A 15,859-nucleotide genomic window follows, 5' to 3' on the forward strand; every position below is an offset into this window, starting at 1 on the left:
TTTCTGAATAGTGAAAATCGGTTTCAATCACACACTGTCCTGAGTTCACAAATAATGTGAAACTATTTCACACACACCTTTAGCACTGTCAAGTTAAGAAAGTTACTAGTATTTCAAAGTTTAATCCGTGGAAACTCTAAATATCTATGCACAGTTTATGAAAGGAAGAATTGTAAGTTCTGGTACACATTATTTTAGTCACTGGAAAATGTTCAAAGTATCGCACACGCTAACTACGCTAACTACAAGTCCGTAGACAGAAAAATACAAGAAGATTTTCGCAGAGAATCGACGACTTCTACTCTATAACGTCGACGTATAGTAGCACTGCCAACCACCAGCAGGTTGGACTGTGGGACAAGACTCCCTTTTGTCCAATTCTCGCGTCTCTTTTATACTGAAGTCACGCAGACTGCAGACCCTTCGTTCTTCTCAATAACTTTCTTAATCCGTAGTAGATTTTAATGAAACTTGGTAGTGTTGGACGTATTAAAATGGGGTATATGGTGATGTTACTCTCTTATTCGTACCATAATTGATATACGAGTTATTAAGAGAGGAAAGAATGGACAGTTCTATTAATGACGTAACTCAGCTTTGGCGAGTTGGAGCTGGCTCCTACGTAACTCGCCACATGTTGTCTGTAGCCGGCTGCTCGCTTGGCGCACGGTGCGTATTTTAAAGTTTGAAATACTTCGAAACCAATGCTGTACGAGCGTTACTGGTACAGTATTCAATATGAAAACATTTCTAATAAATAATGTTTTACATTAGGAACGTTCCGTCTAACTTTTATGCTTTCCAGTCGAACGGCAAAGTTCGAACCCGAGTGGGTTCGAGAATTTTTCGCCTGGAAAATCTCATAGCGTTTAAAATTCGTGGCCCGGCAGGAATCGAACTGAGGGCCCTTTGCATGGAAGGCCGCTACGCTGAATATTCAGCCAATGAGCTGGACTAATGTTTTTTTTAATTTACCACATGGCTTCAATATGCCAAAGAGATCATGCCTTTGAAATTCTGCGCCAACACTGATGTGATGTGGACATATGCGTTCGTTTAGTAATAACAAGATAGAAAACCAAACTGTATGATGAGGTACTTTTAATTAATGTTGTAACACACAACACACCTTCAAATTTCATAGAAAGTAAATAAGACTGATTTGCAAAATATGATAGTGCTTTTGTTTATAATTTCTGAAACAAAATCTTCACACACTCATATATTTTCTCCACTAGACGGAAAAATACAGAATCATGGATATGATTTTGGCTTGGTAGACAAGAGGGCGAGTACAGATTTCTTCAGTTGTTACCCTTACATGCTGACACCACCCACAGCCGAATCCAAGTCCGATAAAACGGAAGAAAAATGAGTGTGTCCACAAAAGAATGTTGAAGCTCATGAATGTTGAGAAAACGAAAGAAATTCTAGACCTCGCAAACATATTATTATTATTATTATTATTATTATTATTATTATTATTATTATTATTATTATTATTATTATTATCCAGTCTTGTGGTGTAGAGGTAGCGTAGCGCTCTCTTATTTCAAGGCCCTGGGTTCGTGCCGCGGCCGATTCAATATGTTAATTCTAGACTAAGAAGTAGAACGGAGTTCACTTCATACGAGATTTTCTCAATTTCTTAGTTACAGAAAGAAAGCGCACGGTGAGAAAATGACGTTACTGACCTAATATACATGGACGAATATGGGTCAGGAAACAGATGTTGCTAATTCCATATAGACCCCCCCAGCCCAAAAACATATCCATGAGTGTTTAACGCATGAAAATATTTTGGAAACCCTGCTCTGCGGTATATTAAATATCACCTACAGAAGATCAAGGAAGATCGCTCCCAGCGCTCGGGTCATAATTGTCGGGACAAGGTGTAGATATACATGCCCGCAGCTCTCTGTTGTAATGTGTGTTGTATGTCAGTTGTACGTCACGGCGTTCATATTACCATCTTTCGGAGAATCAGATATACAGACCCGCAACACTGAACTGTATAATAAATTGTATAATCCATTTACGTCACGGCGCTAACATGTAGGCAAATACGTAAATAGTTGGGAACCATAGATACCGTAATATAGGCCTACTGTACATTTTTTTTGCTATGGGCTTTACGTCGCACCGACACAGATAGGTCTTATGGCGACGATAGGATAGGAAAGGCCTAGGAGTTGAAAGTAAGCGGCCGTGGCCTTAATTAAGGTACAGCCCCAGCATTTGCCTGGTGTGAAAATGGGAAACCACGGAAAACCATTTTCAGGGCTGCCGATAGTGGGATTCGAACCTACTATCTCCCGGATGCAAGCTCACAGCCGCGCGCCTCTACGCGCACGGCCAACTCGTCCGGTACTGTACATTTATAATATCGTGTTGTCACATGAAATATGTACAAATAATAAGACATAAAAGTTATTGGCGGAGTGAACGATATCAGACACTGAAACCTGAGACATATGGACTATGTAGTCAGCTTTCAAATAACGCAACACATAACAACCAAAGTTATATAGAAGTGAGTTAAAGTCATGACTTTGTCTTCCTATCCCCACAGAGCAGAATTTTATCATACCCCAGATTCTAAATATCTAAATGTGTATGTGTATGATGTTTAATTGTATTTATTGTTTTATTGTATTTATTTGTATTGTATTGTATTGTATTGTATCGTATTGCATTTGTAATATACTTTGTATTGTATTTATTGTATTTAAGTATAGCGCTGAAACGTCACATGAAAAAGATATGAAGAATCCAGTATACGTGTATACGGCATACGATACTCAAATCAAAACGTAATAGCATCACTAGGAAGAGTCATTCACGCGTTATTCATCCATATGATACGTTCATCACTATCTACTATAAAACTATCGTAATGTTGAAAATATTGTTGGATCATGTTCCAGAAATCCTGGATGGGTGACAGAACTGTTAACCACGAAAAGACTGAATAGAATGTCGTTGAATGTCGTTATCCTATAACGCTTACAGTTCTAATTTGCTAAATGAATACCATTCCAAAGAAAATATTTTATTTCTATCTAAACCATGTCTAGTTTTATGTAAAAGTTGCCCTAAATGCGGTAAAACTATTATAACCACATACGGCTATTTGCATGTAAAGTGCTAAAATTAAATTATATAACGTCCTATAAAATTAAGTACCCAATCAAGTGACACTTTTTGTTCACTTGCGTAACAGAACTTAATCAGACTTTCAAACGTAAATTCCATGTTCAATACCTGTTTAAGTGGACTAGAAGAATTTTCAACAATGGCTGAATAATTATCTCTCTCAAAATGACGAAAAAACTTAATGCTATCTGTTTTTAATTCACTTTACCCCCAATACAGTAAAACCAGTTGGAAATTCATGATACACACACTGAGTTAATAGTCATTCCATCTGGGGCAAGTTCGTTGATCTGTAACTGATTTAGAATTCCATTATTCAATAACAACAGTATTAAGCACACCGGAAGAAACTGTGCTTCCAGTCGAATGTGATTTCATTGATGTTCATGACAGTATTCCCTGGAATAAATGAGATTCGAGTTGCTCAACTTCCAACTGCACAAAATTAATTATTTATTCAGTGTGCTAACTGTGGTGTAAATTTATGCCTATGAAATTTATTTATTAAGACTCGTAAAGTATAATGTCCTCTATGGACAGCTAAAATTAATACAGTAGACACTGTTTATGCTGAACATAATGTCTTATTTAGGACTAATGTTATACCAATATCTGTAAGGTACTCCGCAACCTTCCATTGTTAGACATAATGTGTTTTAAATCATACTTTGGCACTTACACTATCTCCATACGTGGCAGTATACAAGATTCCTCGCCGATTTCCTCGAATTTTTTCCTTCTCAGTTGATTACAGATGAATTTCTAAGGCAATATGGTGCTCAGCCCGTGTTTAGGATTTTCAATTGGATTGATGTTATCTTGGCCATTGGTAAAGATATAAGCACTCTACTTCTTGTTAACGTAACGCGATGTCCCCTCACGCAGATTGACTTCTGATTTTCAAATTTTCAGTTCGTTAATAACTTCTAATTCTTTACATTTCTGCCCAAACATGGGAAGCTAACTTTACTGAAAGTATCTTAGCAAGCGTACGAAGCCTTTTGGTTCTAAATACACTGACTGACAGAGCAAATGCAACACCAAGAAGGAGTGGTTCGAAAGGGATGAAAGTTGGGGAAAAAACAGAGACGGCACGGACGAATAATTGATGTTTATTTCAAACCGATCTGCAGGTTACACAATGCGCACGGCATCGACTCAGTAGGATGTAGGACCACCGCGAGCGGCGATGCACGCAGAAACACGTCGAGGTACAGAGTCAATAAGAGTGCGGATGGTGTCCTGAGGGATGGTTCTCCATTCTCTGTCAACCATTTGCCACAGTTGGTCGTCCGTACGAGGCTGGGGCAGAGTTTGCAAACGGCGTCCAATGAGATCCCACACGTGTTCGATTGGTGAGAGATCCGGAGAGTACGCTGCCCACGGAAGCATCTGTACACCTCGTAGAGCCTGTTGGGAGATGCGAGCAGTGTGTGGGCGGGCATTATCCTGCTGAAACAGAGCATTGGGCAGCCCCTGAAGGTACGGGAGTGCCACCGGCCGCAGCACATGCTGCACGTAGCGATGGGCATTTAACGTGCCTTGAATACGCACTAGAGGTGACGTGGAATCATACGCAATAGCGCCCCAAACCATGATGCCGCGTTGTCTAGCGGTAGGGCGCTCCACAGTTACTGCCGGATTTGACCTTTCTCCACGCCGACGCCACACTCGTCTGCGGTGACTATCACTGACAGAACAGAAGCGTGACTCATCGGAGAACACGACGTTCCGCCATTCCCTCAGCCAAGTCGCTCTAGCCCGGCACCATGCCAGGCGTGCACGCCTATGCTGTGGAGTCAACGGTAGTCTTCTGAGCGGACGCCGGGAGTGCAGGCCTCCTTCAACCAATCGACGGGAAGTTGTTCTGGTCGATATTGGAACAGCCAGGGTGTCTTGCACATGCTGAAGAATGGCGGTTGACGTGGCGTGCGGGGCTGCCACCGCTTGGCGGCGGATGCGCCGATCCTCGCGTGCTGACGTCACTCGGGCTGCGCCTGGACCCCTCGCACGTGCCACATGTCCCTGCGCCAACCATCTTCGCCACAGGCGCTGCACCGTGGACACATCACTATGGGTATCGGCTGCGATTTGACGAAGCGACCAACCTGCCCTTCTCAGCCCGATCACCATACCCCTCGTAAAGTCGTCTGTCTGCTGGAAATGCCTCCGTTGACGGCGGCCTGGCATTCTTAGCTATACACGTGTCCTGTGGCACACGACAACACGTTCTACAATGACTGTCGGCTGAGAAATCACGGTACGAAGTGGGCCATTCGCCAACGCCGTGTCCCATTTATCGTTCGCTACGTGCGCAGCACAGCGGCGCATTTCACATCATGAGCATACCTCAGTGACGTCAGTCTACCCTGCAGTTGTCATAAAGTTCTGACGACTCCTTCTTGGTGTTGCATTTGCTCTGTCAGTCAGTGTATTTTTCATGTGTTATACAAACACCATCTCATACTAAGGGAGTATGCTTGCTAGTTGTACTTCCTCTTAACCCTTTCAGGCCTAATTCTCTTTTAACCAGCAGAACATGAGTAGATTACAACACCTCAAACGGCCAAAATCAGAACCATATTTTTATATTTTAACGACATTCATATTATGTCTATTTTATGTACAAGTTGCCAAGTAAACTTAAATTAACTAACTTGCCCATTTCTATTACGGAAATTCCAAAATAAACATCTCCTTTGTGCCATTAATAAAAATGTGTTCATAAGATAAAAAAGGTCGGGATGACCTTACCTTGTCCGTCTTTAGCCAGGTTTGCTAACTATCTCTCTTTCCTGGCGTTTTTCTCATCAAGTGGAGTCCACTATTTGACTACATTTACGCCATTTGGCCCTATCTAGGGCGTCTCAAGCGCTGAGGCCCAAAGCACGCATATCTTCCATAATGTTGCCAATCCACCGCTTCGGCGGTCTCCCTCGTGGTTGGCGTCCACCTGGTTCAAGCTGGAGGGACATTTTAATTACTGAATCGTCGTTGCCAGGTTTGCTAACTGTTGTCAGTTTATTACTCAAAGTTCACCAAGCCTTAATATAATAGTACCAGGATCAGAAGCACAACTGTACATGAATAGATACAAAGCGTATCACATTCTATTAATGGAGACGAAGCATTAGGAGAAAATAAAACGAGTCATGGACAGTTAGTCTGAATGTAAAAGCAATCATCTCATATAGTACGAGAGAATATCAATCCACGGCCCTAATAATGAGGGAAAATGGAAGGGCACCCGAGAGAAAACAAATCCGTTGAGTTAGAGTGGATCCAATATCTCGATAGTTAAGTATAAAAGACGGGAATAAGGCACCTGATGCACCTAATCGATCCACCCGGTCATAACCATTTTCACCTCCACCACCATTATGACATTGGCCATTAAAGGTCAATGGACGCGTTATCTACAAAACACTAATTTTCACGTTATTTCTAAACCTCAAAGCCGAAAATATTAACCAAAAAGATATTTGAAGTACATTTAATTTTGTTTAGTTTTTCTTTATTTTACTCCACTAAAGCAGTACATCAAATCAAAGACAACTTTCCATTATTGCCGCAGTATGAACAGATCACGTTGCACCTAATGTGTCAGTGGCGATATCTCAGTGCTCATCACGCCAGCAGCAGGCAAGCAACGAGAGATGTTTTTCGTCTTCTTTCCGATCGAGGAGATCCATCACACGGCGCCGCTAATGGCCATCCTACAAGAAGTGGAGCAAATTATCGGAGGTGAAATCTCTGATAGCAGCGACACTCGCTGCCTCTTTGTCTCCAGTTCGTTAACAACTTCACGAGATTCCCATCCCACGATGTGATGATTAATGAACGTAATATTGACCAAGTATCTTAGTGTCCGTGATCAGAATGACGTCAATACAATATATAATCCCGTCAACTTTAAACCCATGAAAATATATTTCAGCACTGTGAAAACACAATAAAATTAAACTACGGTACTACAAATAGCCTATTAGAATTAGCATCCCTATCATATTGTTCGAATATTAAAAAATGTGCATATAATCACATTTTCTTGGTTTATTTTTACGTTGGGGAAGGTTAAATAAATTATACTTCGTCAGGTAAATACTGGAGCTACTATAAACAATATTTAGTTAAAATGACTCCATTGTCAGTGTTCAAAAATGCTATGAAACAATACTATAACAACATATCACTCGACTTTATCATGCTACAGGTAAATCAACTCCACTAGAAATGACCAAATCAATGGTAATCAATGGTAAATTTTTGACCTCCAAACCCCCAGGATTTCGGATGAAAACCCGACGGAGGTAGACGGATTCTTGAAGGTCGGAAATAAGTCAGTTGGTATTTACTCGATAAAATTGATTAAAACTCATCAAATGTTTGGCCAATAGATTTCTAGCTCCTTTGTTATCTGTTAAGTAAAACAGACATCTTAAATTGCGTCAAATCAAAGTGCCTGAAAACAGCAGCTGGCTCTTTTGACACCTTATCCCAGATATTTCTAGGATTGCATGGGACCCCCAGGCACAGTTTGGCTTTGGCAAGCGTCAAAGGCCGGGCGCCCTTTCTGACTCCACGTGATTTTATGGTGAGAATTGCAACCCAGGATCCACTGGAATTGAAACCTCGACCGCCCGGGTGGAAATCTAAATAGTAGCCGGGGCTTATTATTATTAATATTATTATTATTATTATTATTATTATTATTATTATTATTACGTTTAAAGTAGGGCCCCTTGACTGAGTTGTCACTATCATGCCTTCGTTTCAGTCGTTTCGGAAAGTCCTGCGTTTGATCCCCGACTGTGTCTAGGATTTTAGGATTTTTCCTCATGTACACCTCTCTATATACACATTACACCACCAGATCTCGCAAGAAACACGTAATAGTGGGTATAGGAAGAACATACAGCCTAAAAAAGGGGTTAAGTCCACATGTACAACATTCGGTAGAAATAAAGATTGTTTTAAATATCTTTTATCATGACTTAATAAACATTTTAACGGAAAATTAAATAACAATACCTTTAATGAGAGAAACCACACTCATACACGCATTGTTATATCTTAGCACGTGAGAAGTAGTCATATAAAATTCAGTATTGGTTGTCGAATATTTTAAGTATATTTGTAACCTTACGTCTACATATCGCGTACCCTATACAATCCAGTAGCCCACGTTAATGTACTTCAAAGTTATGCTGAATCTTTTTGACATGGCACGACGGCATTATGTAAAATTTATTCAATATGAAAAGTTTTAATGAGGTCGTATAGTTCGTCTCTGTTTGGCCAGATGATCCAATGAAAAATTGTGCAACACCTCTGAAGGGGATTTCGGTCGTAGTTCCACAGTTCCATTGTCCCCATTCTACCGTTTATGTAGATAAGGGTATGTACTTAACATTAAAAGGAAGGTCCCATCTGTGTGTATTGTGTCAGCCAGAGTCACAGTTACGCAATGCAGAAAATCGAAATATTATATTTTGTTCTTGAAGAGGGACACAATTTACGGCCGGTCATTATTAACAGCAAAGTAATCGCAGAACAGATTGGCGGCAATGTCGCAACAGGAATGTCGATTACGACCATCAACAACAGTTTTCCTAAAGCTGGACTATGATCACGGGTGCAGTTAAACAGACCAAGTCGACATATTTTTCCTTTGCAGTGAGAGAGGAAACACACGTAACGACCCGAATATTTCCCAGTTATTTTATTTTCTAAATAAAATTTGGTTATTTTCTAAATAAAATTTGGTGCTGAAGAGACACAAATTAGTATCCACACTCCCAAATAATTAGCTGTTATGTTTAGCAAACCTTAAGATGGGTTTATTTTCAAGTACAATTTACAATGAAGGATTTCATTCTCTACTTTCATTCTTTTATGACCACATGTAAAAAAATTGGCTTAAACCCACGAAAATATGTGTGTTCATTACTACAAAATAATGTTTACTTGGCTTTAAAACTGAAGAGACCTGAATTAGCTCAGCTGATACACGTCCAGTCGTATTTACATATCGTTATACATTTGTTCTCCGTTCTTCAAGTCCTGATAGACGTCACTTTGTTACCAAAAGCAAAATTAGGGAGTTCCTTCGTTATATAAAAGCCATTTCAAAAATTGTATACTACAAGTATGTATTAGAAAGTTCGCCGTATTTCTGTGTTCATGTAATTAACACTGAGTATGGATGTGTTAAACGGATCAAACGAATTGGCCGCGCGGTTAGGGTCACGCAGCTGTGAGCTTGCATTCGGGAGATAGTGAGTTCGAACCCCACTGTCCGCAGTCCTGAAGGTTGTTTTCCGTGGTTTCCCATGTTCACACCAGACACCTCAATTAATTAATTAATTAATTAATTAAGGCCACTCCCACTTCCTTTCATGAATACAGGATATAAGAATAAGGTGCGGCCAAACTTTGAGAACACATTGCTAACACGTAGAAGAAGAACATATGTTATATGGATATGGATCCGGAACGCTTTCTATCCATGTTATTGTAGTACTAATTTTTCACAACTATGAATAGTACTTTTATCATGGGTAATACACAGGAACAGAACGTACCAGCATACCGCATGGATTTGTTTGTTCTACGAAATGTTCAAAATGCCCTCCGTTAACAATACGCAATACTCCAGGGAGACATCAGCGGATCCACGATACAATGCGATGGTGGGCTGATGTGTGCTGATGCAGACCAATTGCTTGAACAAAAAATGTAATGGATAATCTTAAGAAAGTATATAAGCCTACAATACAGTAGATTTCTCATACATCCGAAACCACCTCATAGCTCAATTACGCCGTTCCTTGTTCACCACGTGTACAATATTTAATTCCCTGCACTTCAACCCCACCTGGTCCTGGCGAAAACTCGCGTCTCTCCTTAGTCAAAACGCGTCTCCTATCTTTCCAATCATTCACAATGATCACTCTCCTACGAATGCTAAGGAATATTTCGAATCTCGTTTCGCTGCTCACAACGACGCTCGTCTCGACACTGCCGTCTCCCAGCTCTACCGAATCACCATGAACCCCATCCTTCCAGCACACATGTCCTTCTAGCCATACCTTCACCTCCATCATGCTCACTCTCACTCGCACCCTGAACACTTATCCAGGTCCCAACAACATACGATATCGCCATATGCTTGAAGCTCTAGCCATTCTACAAATACCAGCAAACTATACTGTTTTATTCTCACAACAAGCTATTTCCCGACGGCGTGGAGATCATCCATCATGTCCCTTTTTCCGAAATCTGGAAAACCAATTTCCCACTTGAACTCGTATACACCTGACATGCACTTTAACTACAATTCGTTAATGAATCCTAGCTCGACGACGATACCCCTACCTGCATACCCATAGCCTAATTCCCTATCTCCCAGCTCCTCCTCTGACCAATTCCTACGACTTATACAAGTTACCGCCCATAACAAAAACCTTATTCGGCCATCCTCCTTGGTCACCTTCGACTTCCGCCAGGCTTCGAATTCCATTTATCATCCAGATCTTATATTTACATTACATTTCTATACCTTACCCACGTCTTTCACCCATCTAATAGCCTCCTTCCTGTCTAACCGTTACACCCGAATCTCTATACACCGATAATAATCCACTTACTTCTCCATGACCTGTGGAGTTCCTCATGGTTCATATATATCCACTTTGGTATGTAATCTATTCATTGGTGACATACCTCAACTTCCACAAAGCATACAGCTTTTACAATTTACGAACGATACAACCATCCACTTATATCAGTCCTTCAGTCCAGAATATCAACCGCACTCGTCAACTTTACCTCGACACATTCTTATCCTGGTATGATAGGTGGCATTTGAAAGCAACTACACCAAAACATCTATCATCGTCCACCGTTGCTGTCATCGCCTCCACCCTAACCGTAAACCTAGTAATATTAAACTTCGTATCCGCAATATCTCTGTCCATTACCAACCCACCCTCATGTATCTAGGCATAACCATTAACCATCACCTCACCTTCCATCCACACTTCTTAAATCTCAGAACAAAGGCTATTTTCAGAGCTCATCTTGTCCCACACCTTGATGCTACCCTTTGGGGTCCAAACACCAGCATCCGTCTCCACACTTACAAATCCTTTATCCGATCTGCTATTACCTACGATCTCGCTACTTGGGCAGCGGTCGTCTACTTCCATCGTATGTACTACCAACCCTGTCCATCCGTTGAAAGCCGAATTGTCCATAACGTTTTTCGTCTCCTCTCCTTTCCCACACCAGTGATCTATGTGATATTTAGCTATCCCCCAAACTTTACTCATATGTCCCATTTTTATTTTCAACTTTCCATCCAGGGGTGCATCGCGCTCCAAAATCCCATACCTCCATCACAATCATCTCAAATATCCCGTGTTTACCCCTATTCCTCTTTATTACTACAATTCCCGTAGCAGTACCCATAGAATAGTCTCCGCAATTACGAGAATAATTCAGGGTAAGCTCTTCCACACCTCATCCACTACATCACTCATCATAAACCCAGAAACTTCACATTCGTAAATTTATATATTAATAACTTGCTCCTAGTGTCTTTATGCCAAATTGTATAAGCTATTTGTTATATAATACATGGATTCTTAATCACAAAAGCATGCCTTGCAAGGAATGACAGCCTCTGCCGGCGTTACCACAGAACGTTCGAAACTAGCTCACTCATCCTGGGAGCCTGTCTACATGGTGATTTACTATGCACCTCGAACCATAACATCGCCAGATCGATGATAGATAACGTCTTGAGAGGACAAGGTTATAACGTCTGTGAATAATTGCACAGTCTCTCCAACAGTTACAGTAACCGACGACTTGGCATTATTGCTTTAAAGCCATCCTGTACGGAAAGCATCATTGATCCAACAATCAGATCTGAGACCAACGAAAACCAGTCAAAAGGCGTCGAATACTATATTGGCGAATAAAAAAGGATAACTTATGAAGAAATCAAAAGTATAAGGTTGCATCCATCTCAGTAATTGCCTTGATGTTAGGTGCCTGAGGAAACATAATGAAATTTTTGTCATCTTTTGCAAATATTTGGGCCGAATAGAGATTTCATCTTTAACATCGCCATTACTGCCCTCAAGGACTGCGTCATTATCTTCAAGAACAATGCTTACGGACTCTCTGCCCTTGGGTAACTTGCAGTCATTGCGGGAAAGATTTTACAATAAAATATTTCAAAATTAGATAGTGGTCGTTCTGCCAGAACGATACTATATGGGGCTGTATTTCTGGTCCTGGAACTTATTACTTTCCTACACGTGTAAAAGTACTTGGAGATTCACAGAAAGAGGAATGGAATATTTTTAACATTTCTTCAGTAATCATTGGAATACCTGAATTTTTCTCTGAGGAGATCATTTTTAACCAGTAGCCAGTACTGCCGACAAGGGTCTTTTCCATTTCAGCACACTTACAAACCGGTTCTGTGATTTGATGGCGCAACTTTAGGTTCTGAAATGAGCCAATCTTTGCTACACGAATGATCACTCCAGGGTATATATTCTGAACAGCGGAATTTCAAACTCGAACTTGCGATAGTTGCTATTTCCATCTGACGAGGGACTTATCTCACTTCGAAGACTTTTGTGATGTTGAAACACACAACGTCTAATTTGGATATGTTTTTGTATCTGTCAATGGAAAACATTGCCCAGCGTGTGCGAAGGACAGCTTATCACTGGGTGGTACGAAAAGCACTTGCAATATGAGCAGCGAATGAAGAACGAGTCAATGCACACATCATAAACGTTCACTCCGTCTAAATCAAAAAGTAACTCCTTCGGTGTAGTAAACCAGGAGGATTTTACTCATATGGTAATATGATTCGATACACGTTCTTCAAGTGTGGTTACACATCTGATAGCCGGGCTGAGTGACTCATACGGTTAAGGCGCAGGCCTTCTAACCCCAATTTGGCAGGTTCGATCCTGGCTCAGTCCGGTGGTATTTGAAGGTGCTCAAATACGACAGGCTCGTGTCGGTAGATTTACTGGCACGTAAAAGAACTCCTGTGGGACTAAATTTCGGCACCTCAGCGTCTCTGATGACCTTAAAAAGTAGTTAGTGGGACTAGTGGGACATAAAACAAATATTATTATTATTATTATTATTATTATTATTATTATTATTATTATTATTATTATTATTATTATTATTATTATACATCTGATCGTTCCGAATGATGTACCACGCTCAAGTAGTACGCTTTTAATTTAAATATGGTGAACGTTTGTGATCAGGACAGTGACTGATCATTTTGAGAAATCTGACCAATGATCAGTTTCTGTAATGCAACACTTATCTCCTATTTGGATGTAAAAGTTTCACTTTGTGAAAATGTAACCGTTTTCTCCTACATATTATCTCCCATTCAAGTTTTACAACTGTTCTTACATCACACCGACACAGATAGATCTTATGACGACGCTGGGATAGGAAGAGGCTAGGAGTGGGAAGATGGCCGTCGCCTTAATTAAGGTACAGCCCCAGCATTTACCTGGTGTGAGAATGAGAAACCACAGAAAACCAACTTCAGGGCTGCCGATAGTGGAATTCTAAACCACTGTCTCCAGAATATTGGATACTGGCCGCACTTAAGTGACTGCAGCTATCGAGCTTGGCATCTCCCATTCAGGGGCAGATGCTTCACTTTCTGAAACGTAACTCCTATCGCCTATAGATCATCGAGACATAGGCTTCACTTTGTAAAATGTACCTGTTATATCCTACAAATCATCTCCTATTCAAAGACAGATCCTTTACTATGTGAAATGTAACTCCACCTACAGATTATCTCCTATTCAGAGGCAGATCCTTCACTTTGTAGAATGTAACTCCTATCTCCTATAGATCATCTCCTATTCAGAAGCAGATGTTTTTCATGCCACTCGAAGGTAAATTTCTCATCGTACTCCTGGGGACAAGGATTTATATTAGGAGCCAATATTACAAATATGAATTAGTTGTTGTGTGGAGCTTCCAACGATATCAACAACATTGCGCCTTCCCGACCTCGAACTGGCAAAGGTTCCTCGTGAGATACGTCAATAGATTTCCCGGAGTTGGACTGCGATATAATTTCTAATAGTGATATAGTTATTCCAATACGTGAAGCACACGTCTATCAATTGAGTCATCCAAGCGAAAACACGATTGTACAGAATGATTTTGATTAAAGTGCAATCCAATGAACTAATAATATTACTCAATAATTCACCAATGAAAAATATGTTCAGACAATAATAACTATAAATCATTCGATGTATTGCTATTAACAATCGCAGGCAAGAGAGAGAGTATTTAAAAATGGATGTTAAAATAAGCAATATAGACGCTAATGACATAATTTTCTCTGCGTTGAAGAGAAATTCAATAACACACAGTATATTTGATGCTCTTTGACATCTGACGAGCGTTATAAACAAATGAACGCCGCAGTAAACTGCTAGAGGCAAAAGGAAAAAAAAAAAGAGCTGTCTACAGCCGGGCTTTGTATGAAGCTTCCTCTGTAACTGCAGCTGGCCTTGTTTTATTCGCCGCGGCGCCGCCAGGGGAGCCAGATAAGCAACCGCACATTAAAGCAGCCTACCTTAAGAAGACTGGAGTTATAAAGACCGCCGCTTGGGGGTATACTGTCCGGGTAGCTTTACGACTGAGCTGCTACTGGCGATCGGCAACTAAGTGCCAATAATGTGGGCACTAATATCATCGCCAGATAAAGCCACCGGAGTTGTGAGCATTAAAAGTGCCATAATAGTAAAGATAAAGGTGGAATATATACACCATAACCTATTTATATTATCTGAGATAGTGACCATCATATTCTCACACGGCAAGATAAACGTCCTGAGTGAAATTGACCTTTATTTCTCAATATAGCCTATTTGGACTTAAATGTTAGATCATAATAATGGGAATGTCTATCATCTTACAATGTTATAGAAATTTTATATATATAATTTGCGAGCGCAGGTAGTAAATATGCAGGCTCTTCGATGGTGTTAGAGCGTTTGGGGCTATCTCTAACTAGAAATGCATATTATTTTCAGAGTCGAATTTTCAATAGCGAGAATATAAAAAGAATAGTGTAGGCTATTGTATACTAGTATAAACATTATTTGTAATTTATATTTCATATGTCAAGGTTTAGCTCGTACCTTTTAAACTGTATTAAGTGTATAATTAATTAGTACTTCTGTATGAATTACCTGTGTATATCATCATTTATAACATGAGAATAATATTACAACATACTGTAAGTTAGCACAAAAATTATTAAAAACAAAATTACAAGTTCCTTCCAATCAAATGGAAATTATTGTACATAATATTTTTACTTGTCGTTAATTAAGGTCTTGTATTGATTTCTGCAGTTACGGTTCTCACAACAGAGGAGAAGGTATTTAACTTGGAACTTTATTTCTGGTTATACGGAGTGGGGAATCAGAATGGGCCGAGTTTCCTCCACATTAAAGAACAGTGCGAGGAGTGATAAGGGGATACCAAATAAAATAACAATGTTAGTATATGTCGTGGACAAGTGCTGTCATATGAGATCAGTCTTACGTCAACGAATGGGGACAATAGGGTGCAAAAGAATCATCACCACAAAAGAGAATCATGGACGACTTCC

General features: G+C 40.2%; 1 protein-coding gene across 1 annotated transcript in view; it reads left to right on the plus strand.

Annotated features, from left to right (window-relative positions):
• The window catches only part of LOC136858200 (uncharacterized), a 490,315-nt gene that overhangs the window by 88,193 nt on the left and 386,263 nt on the right, over positions 1–15,859 (plus strand). The window lies entirely within an intron of this gene.

Source organism: Anabrus simplex, chromosome 1 (genome assembly GCF_040414725.1).
Source record: "Anabrus simplex isolate iqAnaSimp1 chromosome 1, ASM4041472v1, whole genome shotgun sequence".
NCBI lineage: Eukaryota > Metazoa > Arthropoda > Insecta > Orthoptera > Tettigoniidae > Anabrus > Anabrus simplex.